This window comes from Fukomys damarensis, unplaced genomic scaffold (genome assembly GCF_012274545.1).
Source record: "Fukomys damarensis isolate Sample0158 unplaced genomic scaffold, DMR_v1.0_HiC HiC_scaffold_16, whole genome shotgun sequence".
NCBI lineage: Eukaryota > Metazoa > Chordata > Mammalia > Rodentia > Bathyergidae > Fukomys > Fukomys damarensis.
Genome location: NW_022900928.1, coordinates 13,215,677 through 13,233,742, shown reverse-complemented (window position 1 = coordinate 13,233,742; position 18,066 = coordinate 13,215,677). Strand labels below are relative to the sequence as shown.

Here is an 18,066-nt window from a genome sequence, read left to right as displayed (position 1 = left end):
GGGCGGGGGGGGGGGGATCTAGAGGCATAGAAGAGACTGTGTGAAAACATGGTGACAAGGTAGCAGTCTGCAAGCCAAGGAGAGAGGTCTCTAAAGAAACCAAACCTGTCAATATACCTTATCTCTTCTAGTCTTCAGGCCAAGAAAATTAATTTCTGTTTTTTAGGCCACTGTGATTCATGATACCAGCCTAGGCAGACTATGTAAAAATCCAGTGGTGGGGTTGGTATTATAATTATCATCACACAACTCAGTAATGTCAAAGAAGGAACAAGCCAATTTAGGCTTTATAAATTGGAAGGATTTGATTCATAGCTGTCCTACTCTGTGACCTTGAGTATGTTATTTAATGTCTCCTCACTTACAAAATGGAGACAGTTATAGGGCCTTCTTTGTGGTGTGTGTAGGTGGGTAAATGAAATGTGCATTGTACATACAGTACCCAACAACAGTAGCAGGTATCAATAATACTAATAATAATAGTACTGATGACATCAGAGCACATCACAGTGGGAGAAACTGTGTTCCACATTACTAAAGAACCAGTTTTGGTTTCTCAGTCTGTTTTCTTCAGCAACACATTCACACAGAAACCAGGGGGCTCCCCACCCCTTGTAAGCTTGAATGTGTATTCAATTTTTTTTCAAGTTTAATTTTTTACTAGTACATATTTGCAGTACACATTCCACATGAGGATTGGAACATGTACATAACAGATCTTAATTCTTTTTTTATCCTCTTCCCCTCTTCTCTCCCAGAGCCTCTTTATGCTCACTGCCTTGCCTCTCAAGATGTTCTGTTCTAAGAATCAGTGATAATCATACATGTACTATGTGTATTCTGGTGAAATTCCATCCATAAATTACTGAGCAGAAAGAGATCATTTCACACAAGACTTACACAGCAACACTGAAAGTGAAAGAAAGCAGCTACAGCATCCTGGATACAAACATCCCACCACCACCACCATCAGAGGCAGCAGCTTAGACAGACACGCATGCCACATTCAGAGTCTCAGGACAGCCTGCGCTCTTCTCTCACTCTGTCACCGTGACATCCTTTGGACACCCTCTGTCTCTGGGCTCAGTCTCCAGTTCGTCTCCAACTTTATCTACATGCATCTCTTTGTAGATTGATGTTTGCCTCACCACCTAAATTCAGGCCTCATGCAACAATTACTATCTCTGCATCTCTCTGGGTGCAGGCAACAAGGTTTTGCTTCTCATAAAATACTTGATAAGACTTTCAGAATCCTTGCCATAAAAAGAAAGTGGCTCTTGCCCATCAGAGGTATAGCCTAATGACCAAATGTGCAAAGCTAACAATCCAAAGGAGGTATTGTAATGGTCACCAAGAAGCAGAAGATTACATTTAAAGTGAGAAGGGGAAGATTAACTTTATAGGCAGAAAGATGACAAGGATAATATACTTGTTCAAATACAAGTCTAAACTTGCTCTGCTGAGTTCTGCACTTTTAAATTTGAGAAAATCTCAAGTGCTGGTAATTAGACCTGAATCTTATCATTGCCACTAAATAGATGAGTAATGTTTTATAAACACTTCCACATCTGAGGTGTCACTTAATCCCCATTCACAACAAACATTTCTTTCTACTATAATCAGATAAGGAAAGGTGCTGGAGAAGAGTAATCCACTTGCCCAAAATTACACAGCTAAGAAACACAGGGTTGGAAGGCAAATAATGAACTAGGTTTCAAAGCCAACAGTCCTTGCAAGTTGATTTATGCCATCCCTCTGCAAGCCAAAACACAGATGAGAAAAGAGCTTATATTCAGCTCATTTATGTGTGTAATTTGTTACATTAGCCAAGAGTAGAAGAAGCCAACTACATATGTAAATTTTAAAATTAAGTCCCTAAACAAACATAAATGTTATAGGATGTCATTAAGGAACATTCCTGAGACAGGGCTTCTCTCATTAAGAAGCAATGGTCTCGACTGGGGTGCTTTACCTCCCAGAGGACATCTGGCAATGATTGGAGACATTATCATTGTCCCAAGTAGGAAGTACTACTGACATCCAAAAGGCATAAGCCAGAGATGCTACTAAGCACCCTACAAAGTACAAGGAAGTTCACCGCAACAAGGAATAATCTGGTTCAGATCAGAAGATGGATTCCTCATCTTACCAAACTAGAGCAGGAAGACAGGTTGTGCCTTGCAAAGAACAAAGCTCTACACAAACATGAGGCAACATTAACATCATGCACTTGGCTTCAGCTTGACTTCGGTCGTTTAACATGCTCACAATGGGCTATAAATTCACTGATGGGTGGCTTGAACCACCAGTGTTAAGTGCACAACTGTCCCATGTATGATTGTACCACTTCTACCACCAATGGTACAAGCTGCCTAATGGGAGAATATGCATTTATCACAGGTGGTTCAAGCCAGCAAGAACACGTTAACCACTCTGTCACATTTCCCTACTGTTATGGTTTGGGTCTAGATGTCCCCCACACTCATGTGGTCATAGGTAGCTTTTTCAGAGGTGGCTGAATTTAGAGTGTGTGATGCTGAGATTAAGGGCATGTGATTACTAAACCACTACACTGGTTTAGCACTGTGCTGATCCCAGTATTTAGATTAAAGGGGAAGAAAGATGTTCTTAAAATCCCCCCCACCTTTTTGGTACTGGAATAGAACTTAGGATCTTACATTTTTGAGACAGGCATGGTGTGTGTCACTGAACTAAATCCCCAGCCCTCCCTTGTTGCTTTCGCTACATGTGGACACCATGACCTGCTTCTCCTCTGTAACATGGCTCTGCCATATGCCACTTTGCCTTGGAGCTGGACAATTATGGACTGAAACCTCTATAAACTGTGAGCTAAATAAACCCTTTCCCCTTTAATTTGGGTGTCAGGTATTTTGTCTCAGCAATGAGAGAAAACCAACCAACATAGAATTTGGTACCAGAGAAGTGGGGTCAATGCTGTGACATTACCTGACCATGTGGCTCAAGAGCCTTTGGAGCTGGCTTATGGCGGGGGGGTAGGAAAGGTTGAGAGATGCTTGTTAAAAAAAAGTAGAGCTGGAACACCTTAGGGCTACAACGTATGAGTGATTCTGGTCAGAGCTCAGAATACCACAAAGCTGGTAAAGACCGGGCTCAAGAGGTTTCTCCTGAGAAGAAGGACTGCATTGGCTGCATAACTCCAGACAATGTGTGTTATGCCTTGGCAGAAAGTTCGTCTGCATTTTGCTCTTATCCAGAGACTTTACCTGAGACTAAGATTGAGGGTGGCAGACTAATCTGGCAGAAGAAATTTCAAGGCAGTCTAATGTTGAGGTGGTGGTATGGCTACTGCTGGAGGCTTTCAGCCAGATTATGGTGAGAATCAAGAGCAAAGACTGAAGCAGAATAATTTAAAACATTTTGAATTTGGACAGAAAGAAAGCTCTGATAAAGCTGTGGGCTGCAAAGACAGACCAGAGGAGATCTTGATTGCTGAGAAGGAAGAGGAGAACAGAAAATGTGGCCGAAAGGCATCACAAGAAACAGCAAGATTCCACCCTTTGCAGCCTCAAAATTGCAAAAGTGAAAGACTGCTTTGAGAAGAGAACCCCAGAGCACCATGTTCCACATTGGTGGTGGCCTAGGGAAGTTGTCCCTTGAGATTTGGTTCATGGGCACCCAATCCCTACAGCCAAGAGAGAAGGAAGCTTGGCTACTGCTCTAGCTGGCAGCAGACCTTGACATTATTCACATGGTACTGGTTTTAGGCATGTGCAGAATGCAAGAGTTGTGGGGTTAGAAAGGCTCCCATTCAGATTTCAGAAGAAGGCCTGGAAGGCCAAGGAAGGGTGCTCCTGAGAGGGGTGTGTGTGAAGCTGTGAGTGTGATGCTGAAGGTGCAGTGGAGACCCCAGAAGTTTGGAGAAGTCAGGTGCATGGATCATCTGGGGAAAACTGTAAGGAGGGAGCAGAGCCGGCCTCAGAGGGAAGTCACAAGAGCTACAACTATAGGCAGTGCAGTAGAGGCGGAGCCACCCGAGCTCTTTGGCGTTCAAAACTTGCCACACATTGCCAGGGATGCTAGAAGTAGAACTGTGTGATTTAGTATTTGCCTTACTGGATTTTGAACTTGCTTTGGTCCCATTCCTTTGTATCACCCTGTTTGTAACTTCTGGAATGAAAATGTTTACCTTGTGCCATTGAATGGAAACTTTTAATTTTGTTTTTATTTGTGCAGGGGCTTGCAGCTAACAGTTTGCCTTAAATCTCAGAGGAGACTTGAGACTTGGACTTTTCAGCAATGTTGAAACAGGCAGGACTTTGGCAGCTCTTGGAGATGGACTAAATCCTTTTTTTTTGCATAAAGGAATATGCACGAGTCTTTGGGGGTGTTATAGCTTGTGTTTAGATGTTCCCCCCACCCAAAGCTTCATGCAGTCATAGGTGGCTTTTTCAGAAGTGGCTGAACTGAGAGTATGTGATGTTGGGATTAAAGGCGTGTGGTTACTAAAACAGTATACTGATTGGTTTGGCACTGCCCTAGTCCTGGTAGTCTGGATAAAAGAGGCAGAAAGATGCTGTTAAGGCTCTCTTGTTGTTTTTGCTGCCTTTGGCAGCCATGAACTGTTGCTCCTCTGCCACCCAGCCTTGGAGCCAGCCAGTTTTGAAACCTGTACAAACTGAGCTAAATAAACCTTTCCTCCTTTAACTATGGGTGTCCGGTATTTTGTCTCAGCAATGAAAGAAAAGTAAGTAAAATACCTACTAAAAAAGGGGAGCCGGGAAGTGGTTTAATAGACATTTTCAAATATTGCTATACCCAATAGTCTAGGATTTTTGCTAAAATACAAATTCCTGTTTCATTTCCAGACATTTCACATTTTCAACAAGCAACCCAGAGGATCTGCTATAGGTAGTTAGCAAATTACAGTCTTAAATGTCAAGAAAAGACTAAGAGTAAAGTGTGTAGCTTTTTCTAAGTAGGATTTGCAAGTCTGGGGAAGAGCTCCATCAGCAGCACCCCAGGTGTTTGCCTAGAGGACTTCTCACAGGGGAGAAAATGACAAGGGCTCTCTCAAGGGAGTTCCACCCCTATCCAATGGACAGGGAGAGCAGTTGCAAATGCAAAAGCAGCCTGACAACCTGAGAGGTCACTCAATGGAGCAGAGCTTCAACCACAACATCTAGAAGAGCCTGGTGGAAGGTGCTACATTGAGAAGATCAAGTCAAATGCACTAGCCAACTAGGAGCATGTTACGGCTTGTGTTTAGATGTCACTCCAAAGCCACATGCATTTTCAGAGGGGGATGAATCTAGAGTGTGTGACTGATTCATGGGGTTAGTCCATAGAGCACTAGAATTAAGGGTGTGATACTCACCCTAGGTATGAATAAGATAAAAGGGGCAGAAAGTCACTACTAAGGTCTCTTGTAGCTTTGCTACCTTTTGGCTGCTATAAACTGTTTTTCCTCTGCCAAGCCACCCTGCCTTGGAGCCAGCCAATTGTACACTGAAACCTCTACAAATGTAAGCCAAATAAATCTTTCCTCTTTTTAACTTTGGATGGGTAGTCTGTCTCAGCAACGTGAGGAAAAGTAAGACAGAGCACTACCATCCTCAAATCATAAAAAGGAACCCACAGGCAAACCTAAACACACCTGGCAAAGGAGTGCATTCACTCATGGCACCAATTTGGATACTTATTAATTCCTTCCAGAAAAGATGTCTACAACCTCCAAGAGGAAACTGGCAGAAGAGAGGCCTCAGGGACCCCAGACTGAAGGGTGACAAGAGGATCAAACACCCACTGCAGACACTATAGTTGGATATATCTGTCCTCTACAGGGCAAACTAAAAAGTCATTCTCTGCTGTTCACAGTTCCATTCCCAACCCTCCCACCAGGCTCCAAATGTTCAAGAAAAAAGTGAATCCAGTCCTTGGCTAATGAATCAAATATAACAGACTCATACCCTGCCTCTTCCTTTTTATCTTGAACCCTAACTAAAGCTCCCTCATCCCATCCACATTTAGGTACAGGCAGAGTGACACAGCCAGAGCACACTCTGCAAGATACCTCTATGGAGGCTTCCCATTAAGCCAAGCCTGCTCATGAAAGGCTGGATGCAATATTCTCATTTGTCATTTTACCCGTTCTGCTTCCCAAAAGGATGTGAAGCAACCTTCTGCTATAGGTATCACAGATTTATCATGCCTACCTTCCCATGAAAGAAACAGTTGACAGGATATGGCAGACACATCTTACTCCTTTTTCACGGAAAACTGCTGAACATTAACATCACCTGTGGAATGTTTTATAAATGAAACCAGAGCCCCAGTCCAGATCAAATAAATCAGAATCTCTTGGCATTGAGTCCCAGACATCAATATTCTTAAAAGCTCTCTAAGGGATTATAAATGCAGCCAGAGATGGCATTCACCCAGCTAAGGCTTTGTGGTGGGGTCCATGGGCTCCAACTTGGTAAGCCAAGAATACTAGTGACATTCAGCACCCAAGGGAATGTGGGTTACCGATAAAAGAAGGCAAGAAAAGCTTCTCCTCTTCAGAAGAAGGAATGGCAATTTGGCATGTTTTAAATGTGACCACAATAGCAGAGAATTACTTTATTGAGGGCACAAAACCATTGGGTTTGGCCTCTTAAATGCTGGTTTCATATCAGGCCAGCACTGCACTATGCCAGGTATTGAAGGAGGAAATGGCAAAGTACAAAACAAGGCATTTGATCTTAGAGAGTAGACCTGAGGCAGCCAAACAGAGGGCATCAAAGAGTTATGGTTAGAGCAGGTTCCCCTGGTGTCTCCCTTTCCATCTAGCATGGAGGGAACAGGAGCTGGAAGAGCTGGAGGAGATCACTTGCTTGGGCCAGGTCCCAGGAGGCTTTGGGCTCCACCTCCTGTGGGCTTCTGCCCAGAGTGATACTCCCACAGGAGCTGCAAGGATTCAGTCCCCAGTCTCTTTCCTGTGAGACTCACTCCACCTTACTGGGTTACTGCCACCCAGCCTGAAAATGCCTAAGCAAGAGCCAGAAGGGGCCTCTTCTTGCCCATGAAGCCGAAACTATATTCATTTCAACTCCCTTCTATATTAACACCCTACTGCCCAGTAATAAGGCTGTCAGCTCCCAACAAAAGACACTAGCTAAGAAAGGTGGCCTAGGCTATTCCAGCAAAATGTGCAGCTGCTGCTTGGTGCCAAGGGTAGATGGCCCCAAGTGGGACCCTCCCCTCCCACACAGACAACTGGTTGTCCTATTATCAGAACACACTTAACCACCCCACCCTGCCTGGCCATCCTCCCTCTCTTCACATTTACCACTTGGCCAATGCACTTGGGAATGAAACACAATCCCTGTTCCAGCCACATTTTCCCCCCAGAAAATGAATCTGACAGACCTGCAGTGTCAACTGGAGAGCACACTCTGAATGCTAATTGCCCCACAAGTTCTGTAGAGAGCACGGGAGAGGCTAGGATGCTGGGGTGCTATCCTCTATGGAATGAGCATTCCAGGATTCAGAAACCCTACCTGGCGTCATCGCTGGCAACTCAATTCAGGCCCTGCCCTCCCAGGTGCGACAGCAGTAGCCATAGACCCTCAAGTTTCCTCCAGGGTAACATAAGGCTTGTGGCCTGAGCAGAGCTGCCTACGTGTAGTGTGCAGCTCTGTTCTGCTCCGCTTCACTGAGGGAAACTGGCAGCAGCTGAGCATTTAAAATACAGCAGAGGAGATTTAGGTTAGATTGACAGGCAAACTTCCTGACAGAGAGGCAAGCACTGGAAAGGCTGACCCATTACTTAAATTTCACTCGGGAACCACAGAGACTGACTGTACTGTTTGCCAGGAAGCAAGCAAATGGCCAGAGCAAAGACCTCACCTAGACTACAGCATCACAACCCGTGTGCTTTTTTAATATAAGGTAAATCCAATAGTCCACTACTATGTACTTTCAAATGTGCTTATTCTTTGGCTAGAAATTCCCATTTTTAGAATCTAAAAGTAGTCAAATATGTTTACATATTTTAGGAAGAAAAGGGGCAACCATCTAAATGTCTACTGAACAGGGAATGATGAAGAAAATCATGGCACATGTACACCACAGACTATTATGTAACAAAAAAATGTTTTAAGAAATATGCAATAATCTAGGAACATATATGATATAATAAGTGATGACATATTAAACTGTGTATTCTGACCAAAACTATGTATGTACATTTCAAGAAAGAATGGGTAGTATCACACCAAAATATCACTCTGGATGTGGAAGTAAATGATTCTGTTTTCTTCTTGGTGGGTATTTTCCTAAATATTTTAAAGTAAGAAAAAACAGAAAACATTTACAAGAAAAAAAAAAGCAGGGGAAAAAATTAAAAAAGAAAATCTGTTCTGACATACCCCAGCACCATAAATCTACTGACTTCATCTGCTCAGCCATTATTCCAAGAAAACAGAATGGTGACACTCAGTCTTGTACTTCACAAGATATTCTCCCTTCAAAACGGCCCAGCATGCCGCAGCCACCTAAAAACTACTCATCACCATTTGTTCAGGAAGCACAGAGGCTTCTCCCTCGAGTTCTTTCAATGCACCAGACTCTCCTTTACTTTTAATTACAACACGCCTATGTTACTCTAACAGGTAGAGAAATGTGGGGTCCTGCAAAGAATTGGGATTTATTGGATTAACCCTGAGAAGTACAGAACTACCAGATTTAGAGTCAACCACTATTTACTGAATATCCACTCTACTGTATTCCAGGAACTGGACAGGTCAAGTTCACAACTTTGCAAAGTACAAATCATTAGAACTATTTTACATATTGAGGGTTGCAGAATTTGTTCACCATGGATCACTGAGGTACTCACATGGAGCTAGTGTATTTGCACCTGTCGGTAGTGACAAAAACTGTGAAGTCATCTGTCTCAGGGGAATGGGAGTGGGAAGATAAGTCCACAAAAGAGAAGTGTAGTCTGCACCACATTCTCAGCAAAGAAGCTAATGCTAGAGATTACTGAGGTAATGACTTTCCTGACTCTGGGCAAGATGAGTAGTGTTTAGTGTTAGCCTTGCCATTTACTATCTACATGATTTAATGCAAGTTGCCTGGAATTTTGGAGTCTCAGTTTCTTTATATATAAAATAGGTCTAATGACCTATAACCCCAGCTACTCAGGATGCTGAGGCAGGAGGATCACAATACAATAATAAAAAGGGGCTGGGAATGTAGCTGAGTGCTTCCTGAGTTCAATCCTCCCCCCACCCCTGGGAAGAGGGGGTCACAGTGTCAGAACCTTGTTAGCTCTATTTTTATACAACCACAAAGGGGAAGCAGCAGGACTTTCCCGAGCTATCTCCCCACTCATGATAGGCCCGCCTGAAAGGCTTCAGTCACAGAAAAGATTGGGGAGGCCTGCCCTAACTTACATGGAACAAGCTTTCTCCCCTGCAAGGATCCACTTGGTTTTCAGATCATACTGAGATGATTCTGAACATGGTCTTCCTTACCCGCTTCCTCTAACCTATCCTTCAGTGGTACTGAAACCAGGAGATAGGGGAATTTAGGCAGATAAAGCCTAAGTTCTGATTCCTTAACTTAAACTAAAAGTCGGGGCATACGTAAATTAGCATACCAAAACAGACTATCAGGGTCTAATAAAATGTAAGAGACAAAAAGAACAGCCCTTAACAGGAGACCTTGGAGAAAGTAAAATGCAAAGTAAGTAGCTTGCTTTCCAGATGTCAAAGGCCTACCTGCAACCAGGAGCATCCCCAAGTTGTTACATACACCGGTCCCCAACACTGTATAAAAACCCAGTAGAGCTGGGTGTGGTGCACGCCTGTAATCCCAGCACTTGGGAGGCTGAAGCAGGAGTATCGCTGAGTTCAAGACCAGCCTGGGCTACAAAGTGAGTTCGAGGTCAGTTTCAACTACATAGTGAGACCCTGTCTCAAAAACCAAAACAAAACACCAGCAGACTTAAACATCTACGGTATCCCCTTATGGAATACTCCTCTCCCAATAGCAGAGAGCTTCTCTTTTATTCTTTCTAAAAAACACACTTTTGGCCATTTCCCACCACTTGCTATTTGCTGTTTTGTCAGCTTCAATCTCTGCGGCTCCAAAATAAGGACCATAGTACCTGGGGGGGGCATCCTAGATTAGGTCCCACAGAATCCTGGATTTATAGACCTACTGAGGCCTCACCTCTATTATCAAATTGACCGTGTTTTTCCTCTCTTCCTCAATAGACTGAGAGTCACCTGAAGGAAGGGACAGTGCTTTCCTTATTGATTTATACTCAGCACCTGTCTATGTTAAGTTTCCTATTGTGTTGTAGTACATTACCACAAATTTAGTGATTTAAAACAACACAGTGGGGTTGGGGATTTAACTCAGTGGTTCTGCTGCCTGCCCCACAAATGCAAGGATCCGAGTTCCATCTCCGGTGCCAAAAAATAAAAATAAAACAACACAATGTACTGCACGTAGCTATTTTAAAAAATATACAAAGTCTTTGGAATTAGGGAAGGGTGTAGGGGTGAAGGGAGGGCAGGGGTATGGGGAAAAAACAAGAACCAAGATATATCATGTAAAGATACAAGATCCCAATGATAAGTGTAACTATTGTTTGCATTAAATGTACCAATAAACTTAATGGAAAAAAATAAAAAATAAAAATACACAAGCAAAATAAATACATAAAAAAGAGCCCAGTGTGGTGGTTACCTGCCGGTAATCCCAGCACTTTGGAAGGCTGATGCAGGATGATCACAAGTTTGACTCCAACCTGAGCAACTTAGATCCTGTCTAAAAATAAAATATAAAAAGGGATGGGGTATAGCTCAGTGTGAAGGCCCTGAATTCAAACTCCAATAACACCAAAAATAAATACATAAAATTTTTTTTAAAAGGAGGGCCAGGGATTTGGCTCAGTGGTTCCACCGCCTGCTTTGCAAGCACAAGGGCTTCAATCCCCAGTACCAAAAAAAAAAAAAATTTTTTTAAAGGAATACATTTGTTATAAATTGTGTAAAATATCACAGGAGAAAAATAAAGTTTGCAGCATAGAAGTAAAAAAGGTATCTACTCAGAACATGGAAGGCAAGGAGGTAAGAATTGTTGTTTATTATAAAAACGTCAAATTATAGTGGTGAAAGGAAACAATATGTCAATGAATAGAGAAACTGATAAATATAAGTTGATATATCTCTATAATGACTATTATACAGCATTTAAACTGAATAAATTAGATGTCTAGGCACCAACAGGAAACTCAAATCTTAAATTAGCAGGCTATGGCAGCAACCTAGCAACCGAGCCACAATGATTTCCATTTGAACCTGGTACCTAAACAAGATGTCAGATCCCCAAAGGAATCAGGCCCCTGAGGAAAGAAGCAGGTAAGGTCTATAAACCTTGTGGAATATGATTATGGGGCTGACTATACGAGGTAACTGACAGAGCACAAGGCCTGAACCTGACCTGCCAAGATCCTCTGTGACCCTATGACCTGTGATCCTGGGTTTAATCCTAAAATCCTCTGTGACGTTGGGCTTCATTGACCTCTCTGTCCACTGACACATACCAGTAAGATAGATGCCAGTGACTAGTCTGTTTTTACTGAGGGTTGTCTCCCTTCTTCCTGCCCCTAAAGTATTAAAGCTAGCCAGGCAAGACAATGCATTCTGGGACAGTGAAAGTTGTTGTAAATGTTAACTACACATTAACCATAGAGACTCTAGACACATCTTAGGTAATAACAACTGCCAAATGATGACTTGGCAATTAAAACAGTTAAAGTTTTAAAATTCACCCCATGTATTACTCCTCATCATTTCACACCTTGGTGTCAATCAAGAAGCCTGAGTTCTAGTCCTGGCTCAGTTAAAAACTATTCTGCATGCCAAGGTCACTTCTTTTCCCGGAGACTCAGGTTCCCTCAATAAGAAAATCAAATGATAGTCTAAACAGACCTTTCCTCCAATTCCAATATTGTGAGATTGATTATTAAGCAGCCCAAATAAGCCAAAGAATCCAAGTAGGGAATCTTTAAAAGACAAAACAAGGGCCAAGGATTTTAGCTCAGTGGTTCCATCTCCTGCTTTGCAAGTGCAAGGTCCTGAGTTCGATCCCTGGTACCAAAAACATAAAGACAAAACAAAATAAGGAGCTGTAAATGGCGGTGCATGCCTATAATACCAGTGGCTTAGGAGGACCAGGCAATAGGAGTAAAGATTTGAGGCTAGCTTGAGCAATTTAGCAAACCCTGCCTCAAAATAAAAAGGGCTGAGATGTAGCTCAGCTTTGGTACTGTAGCCCAGTGCCAAAAAACAAACAAATAAATGCAAAATATATAACTTGTATACAACCTTCACTAAGTCTCCTGAATACTTTGAAAGATCTCTACTTAAAACACTTATCATACTGTAAATGCTATGCAAACAAGTTGTTATAAGATACTGTTTAGGGGGTTATTAAGAAAATAATCTGTACCCATTCAGTACAGATTAAGGTTTTTATTCCCAAATATTTTCAGTACGTAGTTGGTTGATTCTACGGATAAGAAACCCACAGATACTGAGGGTCAATTATAATTAGAATTATTTTAATGAGACAGAGATGGGGGGAGCTAAAAGAGAATAACAAAAAGGTGGCATAACCTCCTTTTTCTCAAAAGACCCTGACCTGCTTCTCTTTCTCAGGATACACTAGGAAGGTAATTTGCATAAAACAAATACTTGGTTTTGTAATAGGACAACCTAGACTAGATAGAATAAAGTTTTGGGGTAGTTTTGTCACTTTCAGCAAGGCATTTAACCTCTTAAGTTTCTACAATTATAAAATGGGCAATACCTCCTTCTCAATAAAATGGGCAATACCTCCTTCTCAATAAATTATATGAAGCACGTGAAACAAATCTGGATACAATGAAAGCTTGCTATTACTAGTATAGCTCTACTAAAATTGGTTAAGTGCACGTACACATCTGTCCTTAATTTTAAACGCTGAACGGTATGTCTAGCTCATCTTTCTCTCCTACAGTGCCCAGCACTGTGCCTCATAACAAAATAAAGAGCTTGATTTGAATTTGTAGGGAAACAGCATACAAGAGTGCCAGCTCCAAGGCACAAAACCATATATACCCAGAGACATATAAATATCAAGCAAATTATCCCACACCAAAAGTCCTTACTTCCTTTAAAAAAACAAAAGTTTTTATTGGAGCATGGTGGCTCACACCTGTAATCCCTGCACTCAGGAGGTTGAGGCACATAGATAGCTGTTTGAGGCCAGCCACTAGGCTACGTAGTGAGTTCAAGGCCAGGCTAAACTACATAGCAAGACCCTGTCTCAAAAAAAAAAAAAAGGTTTTTAAAAATTTATCAACATATAAACACTGATTATATTTGGCATTTGATCCACAATTCTCTCCTTCTTTTGTAGCATTTAAGTTTTCTACAACATATATCCAAGGGGAAATTTATTAAAATTATTGCAAGGATAAATAAAACTGCCTGTCTCTGAGTCAGAAAGTCAGAGACCTGGAGTCCAGTCTTTACCAATCCATATCTGACTACCTGACCTCAGGCAAGTCACTCCACTCCCATGTAAAGTGAGAGGGACTACACCTGCTCCAATGACATCATCAGGCAGCAGGAGACACAGGACCATGTTGTGGAAACTCTCACTGTAACCAGAGCTCCAGAACCTCCTGAGCATGCCTGGAGCCACCAGTTGTTTTTATTTTCTATTTCAAATCAAACTTTTATTCCCTTCATGTCATATCTTCATAAATGTTGTTTCTGTCATTAAAAGACAGAGTAACCCACAAGGCTATAGTCTTTTTTTCATCTTATAAACATGCTACAAGAGCAATGACAATAAATTTGGGGCTGTGAGCATAACTCTCATTAATGAGCACCACCTGTGTTTGAAACAAGCCACCTGTAACCCTTTATTTTCACAGGGTATTTTGTTTCTTCCTTTTTAAAACTTTTTCCAACACATTGATAACTTCAGACATCAGTGCACACTGGTAGATCATGTGCAAAGGAAGGAGGCAAAACAGCTAACCAGAGTATCAGAGAGAAAGATGGTTGGAAACTCTTAGCCTAGGGATTGGCTCTAGATCAAACATTTCTCCTGCCTAAGGTCAACTCAAACTGGTAACCTTTTTCTGAAAAGGCACCACTAGGCAGACTGAGTACAAGATGCTTATATGCCAGGAAAAAGCTATTCAAAGATCACAGCTACAAAGATGCTGTGCCCATAAACTCCACATAGTGTACAGATGATGAGGCAGAATGGGGCCCCAAGGGAACAAACTGACCAATAAGAGCCTCTTTTATCTAGTTTACAGACATAATCCAGACTCAGCCTGGGACATCAGAGTAGGTAAATAAAGGGGCTGTGCAAACATATTGTAGAGACTTTATGGGAGACAACAGGCCCTCAGATGCATGACTTCTAACAAAAGGTCAGCTATATAAAAATAAAAACAATAATCCCTAAGAGCTCAACTTCCTCATCAATAAAGTGTGGACAATAATTACCTGCATTATAAATTGTTGTGAAGAGCCAATGAGACAAGGTACTCAAGACAGTGTCTGATACCTAGTAAGCTATCAATAAACCGTAATACCACATTACTGGTTGCACACCGGTACCACATTTGATCACAAGAATAACTTGTGAAGCAGGTTTTATGAGCCTCACAGGGCACTGGCTCAAAGAGATAAAAGGACTTGCCCAGAGTCATGCAACTAGAAAGTGACAGGGGCCTGGTGGACCTTAGGACTGACACTGCATAATCTTGGCTGAAGGAGGACTCTGAGAATGCTACCTTCCCCTTTCAGCAGTGCCATACATCTACAATCGGGGAACCATGGGCCTCCAGTGCTCTTTGAATATATGAGCCTGGAAACCAGGTTTGACATTAAAGTCAGATTAAACCCTTCCAGGGCAGTTGTCACATATGACCCTAGGAGCCTGGGTATGGTCTCTCACGGCATCACAAAATGACATTTCTGACATTCTTGTTTTCTACATAATAAAACCACTACCTCAGCGAATTATCCAAGGCCTCTGTAGTTACCTTAATTAATTAAAAATTAAGAGTTGTTAATTAGTAGGCACTGTGTTAAACTCTTCACAAACATTTCATATAATCCTCATAATTAGCCTAGAGGGTGGGAGGGAAAGAGGAAAGTATCCTTATCCCTATTTAACAGGCAGAGGTAGGGCCGGTTCAGTGGTTCTGCTGCCTGCCTCCTAAGCGCAAGGTCCTGAATTCAATTCCTGATACAAAAATAATAATAACAACAACAACAGGCAGAGATCCAAGGATACAAAGCTAGTAAGCAGCATAGACAGAGTTTGAATCACAGACTGCAGAGAAAAGGCCACATACTGCCTGCCTCCATTAACCCTTTATTCTCTCCCCCTCGTTCCTGCATACCCAAGGAGCATAAGCCTAGAATACCAGCCTCTTTTTCCCTTCACCAGAGAAGGCACAAACCCCAGGGAAACATACAGTGCTTCTGCAAACCAAGGCTGCAAGGGCCATTAGGGTCTTTAATTCTTTGTCTCCTAATCTTAACTGATTCAAAACAAACCTTCAGAAAACCCTAGGCTTACAGATGAAAAGGCTCAGCTATTGCTGAAGAGCACAACAGCCACCATCACTCAACGCATTTAGGGGAGAAGCCAGGTGGCTGAGCTTACACAGAATCAGACAGCCTGAGGCCAGGACAGAGGCATCAGCTGATGCTCAACTCACACCCATCTGAGCCACCCAAGGTAAACATTAAGGTACAAGACACACAGAATTCCAACCACTCTAAAGTCTCTGGTCCCACAAACCCATAGTGATACTGGTGCCCTCAACCCACAGTCCTACGGACTCTGATCACTGCCCTCTTGCTCAACTCACAGTGGCCAAGGGCCACTACTACTCATCTCCTCTTCACAGAATCACCTTAGGTAGCTTTCCCAGGCACTGGCTATGGCTAGCCCATTATCAAAGAATTTTCAGCCGCAGCCACCAGTCCAGAAGGCAGACTTTAGGCTTAGGGAGATTTTGCATGATAGAAAAAAAAAAGCTTGTTCCTAATCAGAGCTACCACCAAACCCTCAACACACAGAGTGCCAGCAGCTCAGGGCATGGCTGGAGAAGGCAGCATTCAAAGTCAGAACCTCCCTGTGTACTGAGGGGAGGGCACCCTGAGTATACATACCACAAACCCAGGCAGAGAAACAGGTATCGCCAATTCCTAGTCACCAGGGGATTAGGCTCAGCTGACTCTATGAAGCTAAGCCCTCCTTCACTGGTTTTCTCCTCGCAAGGCTGGGATGGGACTCTTGTCTCTGGACAGCCATCTGAATAGCCCAGCCCATGGAGATCAGGCAGGCAAATGAACCTAACAAACCAAGTACTTAGTGAGTGGACAGAAAATGATGGTGAGGAATGTGGGGGAGCACAGCAGCCTGTGCCAGACCACCTCTGACCTGATGCATAGCCCAAACTCAGAGATAAATGCTCCCACCTGCACTTGGCCTTCCAGAAGCCCACTCCTTGCCACATCCTATGCCCCTTATCTCCAAGACTGAGAACTTCCAAGCCATGCTGGTCTTCTCTTTGCACTTGCCCAATACTGCCAGGAAGAATGCCTTTGGCCCCTCTCCCCAGGCTACTTCCAACCAGTCCCCCCCATTCATCCCCAGGGCCCAGCCTCTCTGTAACCTGGGCCCTCCCACTGCCACTTTTCAAGTACCACCCAGAAGGAACCCAGCACACAGCACACCTAGTGCTTCCAGGTAGCAACATTCACTCCCTGTCCAGAGCAGGCAGAAAGAAACTGCCTGAGGGAGCAGCTTCACTGACCCTCATAATTTCCTGCTGGGACCTCCACTTCCACTCTGCTGTGGACCCTGGGAGAGACAAGTCAGGCACTGCCAAAGCCCACAGGCTCACAGACTCAAGCCTAAAAATACATCACAAGGCACCTGTGGAGTGTGTGCAAATGTCTTTGGGCACAGAGTAGCATTTTTCAGAACCTGATTCTGCCAGCTAAGAGGACTCGGCTGTCACACCTCTGGCCTGAAAGCTTCATCAGGAAGCTGCCCTAAGAGGAGATAGGAGTGAGGCTGGTTTCAGAAGGCAAAGAAAGGTACAGACTATTCCACAGATGATGAAAACTTAGGGACGCTCCCTTTCTGCCTTCCCCATGTAGCCTGGGCTGTCCTATCAACAGGGAAAGGGGGATCCCTTCCACAGGACTCTGGATGGGGGTAAGGAGGAGCAATGTCTGAATCCTCAGGAAACAGCCTACAACACCTTGGGTTTAAACCTTAGCAGTGGGGAAAGGAGAGGAACGTGCAACCTACCAATGTCATTTCAAGATTCTCTCTCCAGCCCAGACACATTAATAATTAACTTGCCTATCCAGGGGCTCGCCTGGCACTGCCATAAAAGATAAGTAATGGCACGGGAGCTCAGCCCCATGCCCGCGGAGGGACTCCTGGAACAAAGCCTCTGCATTCCTCCAGGAAGGTGTGTCTGAAATCAGAGCTGTCAAAGGCAAGAAGCTGACCCCTTACCTCCTCCTTGGCTGCTGTGGCAAGTGTGAGTGAAGACGCACCTCGAGGAAGAGGAGGTGAGCAGGCGCCCAGCGTCCCACCCCGTTGTCACCGCGGACCGCGCGCCTCCGGGGCCTTGGGTCCCCAACCACTGCCAATTTCGGTAAGCCGCTCTGTCTGCTGAGAAAATCCTGTTACCATGAACGCACGTTGTACTTGGAGACCCGATTCTTCAAACAACAAGGCAGCTCCCTCGGCGCCCTTCCCGATGAGTAGTAACCCGAAACCGGGCGCCGGCTCAATGAATTCTCTCGCGGAAACTCCAAGGCGAGCTGCAGCTCCCATGCCGATGTTCGGCCCGAGTGAACCCGCTCGCGTCACACCAAACACAAAGCACTCCCGGACGCAGCCCGTGCGCCCCGTGCCCTCCAGCCCGCAGACCCCCGAAAGTTATGGAGCGTGCACACACCTGCAGGCCCCCCTCAGCGGTTC

At 43.7% G+C, this 18,066-nt stretch overlaps 1 protein-coding gene across 1 annotated transcript in view; it reads right to left on the bottom strand.

Moving 5' to 3' along the window:
- The window catches only part of Plekha7 (pleckstrin homology domain containing A7), a 128,340-nt gene extending 110,280 nt beyond the window's left edge, over positions 1 to 18,060 (bottom strand). The window contains exon 1 of the mRNA XM_033764118.1: positions 18,044 to 18,060. The gene's annotated coding sequence lies outside the window, so the exon portion shown is untranslated. The remainder of the gene's footprint in view (positions 1 to 18,043) is intronic.
- Between the last annotated feature and the right edge of the window lie 6 nt (positions 18,061 to 18,066).